Genomic DNA, 1,622 nt, shown 5'->3' with positions numbered 1-1,622 from the left:
TACTAGTACTACACAGAAAAATGAATCCGATCACCCACTAGCCCAAGGGGCCGGAAATGTATGGGCCTCAAAAGGAGCCCAGTGCAAAAGTACCCCTAAATTCCTCGACTCCTCTGCATGTGGAGTGGAACAAAACGGCCCCTACAGATCGTACAGCACGGCCCATAAGGAGAAGACTCTGAAAACCCTAGCCATGGTAACTCAACTACTATAAAACGCAACGCCGCGAGACGACCTCCTCACCACTGCAGCGCCGCAACAGGTAACGAAGAATCATCATCTACGGTTTCCCCGCTCGTTTCGTTCCTAGTGTTATGCGATGTATTGTTGCTTGATTCCGTCACGAGTAATCCAACGACACTCGAGCCCCTAGATGAGTCGATCCCTCAGATTTTTTTTCTCCGGGGCTCGAATTTTCCAGAGGGGCGACATCTGTGGAGATCTTGAGTCGCTTCGCCTACTGTACACCGTGAGGCGCAGCGAATAACATTCTCCAAGATTCCCGTTTCGTTTATTCTTGCCTTAATCTTGTTTCTTGCGCTCGATCCGGTTGTTCTGTGAGCCCCGTGATGGCACAATCTTTGAGACCTGAGATTTTCTTCCTTGATGAATATCAAAAGCATGATTCCTGAGGGCCTCATACGCGATCGCATATTCTTACCCCTTTTTCTATTTTATTATACCCTAGATGTTTTGCCTAGTTCTGGATTTGGATGATGAAATGCACTGGGCTCCGAGCAGTGGATTTCGCTGTGTTTTGACGGAGATGCACTTGCCTAGAAAGCATTGTCTGACATACACCGTATAGTTATTAGTCAAACAAATCGTTGCTCTGATGACTATTATACAGAAGGCTGCATTGTACCAAGATTGGGGTTCAGTTACCCTCGTCTTGAATTTGCCGACTCGGCTGTAGCCAAATTAACGAGGAAGAAAAACTGGTCGGCTTGCCCTCTATTCAATGGGCTATCCGCTTACCGACCTTCCTATAATCCCATATGGCACCAATTTTGTCTTTTATTTCACTCTAAACCGAGGTGATCGTGGAGGGGAATGGTTTATGCTGTATCCATTCTTGTAGAACACCTCGAACAGCAAGTTCTTGCCGCTGTCTTTCTCTTCCTTGTGGTTTTTAGTGCTCCCTTCTCCTCTGGCGTTTTAAATCACACGAGGAAGACGTGGCCGGTGGTTCATCATCCGGGCAGCCTGATGCCACCGTCGCAGGCTGCGTCATTGATGTCTACATTTTTTGTGCTAACTGATGTCTTATCGGTCAAACATAATTTATGAATCTTCATATTGTCTGCAAGCTCATTTGTACAAACTTGGCCTCCTTAATGATATCGTTGTGGTCAATGATTAAATTAAATTATCAAAAAGATTTGTTTATTGGAGATGTATATCAATAGACCAGATGTACTTCAGACCTTTGTAGTTTAGACTTTGCTGCATCAGCAATAAGCATAGGCATGTTCTTGTATCATGCTCCTGCGGCAGTGCACAAGATCAAGATATACCTTCCTGCAAAGTCATTTACAATAGTCAGGGCACCCATCCATCATATTGCTATGTCGGATGAAAAAACAATCATTACACCATGCTGGTCGCTGGAGGAAAAAAAC

The 1,622-nt window shown here is 45.1% G+C and overlaps 1 long non-coding RNA gene across 1 annotated transcript; it reads left to right on the top strand.

Annotated features, from left to right (window-relative positions):
* Positions 1–251: 251 nt before the first annotated feature.
* On the top strand, positions 252–1,389 carry LOC112694755 (uncharacterized). The gene has a single exon (NR_157359.1). It is a non-coding gene; the product is annotated as an uncharacterized lncRNA (long non-coding RNA).
* Positions 1,390–1,622: the final 233 nt, after the last annotated feature.

This window comes from Zea mays, chromosome 1, assembly GCF_902167145.1.
Source record: "Zea mays cultivar B73 chromosome 1, Zm-B73-REFERENCE-NAM-5.0, whole genome shotgun sequence".
Classification (NCBI taxonomy): Eukaryota; Viridiplantae; Streptophyta; class Magnoliopsida; order Poales; family Poaceae; genus Zea; species Zea mays.
The sequence above is the reverse complement of the archived record's forward strand: the minus strand, read 5'-3'. Positions and strand labels throughout refer to the sequence as shown.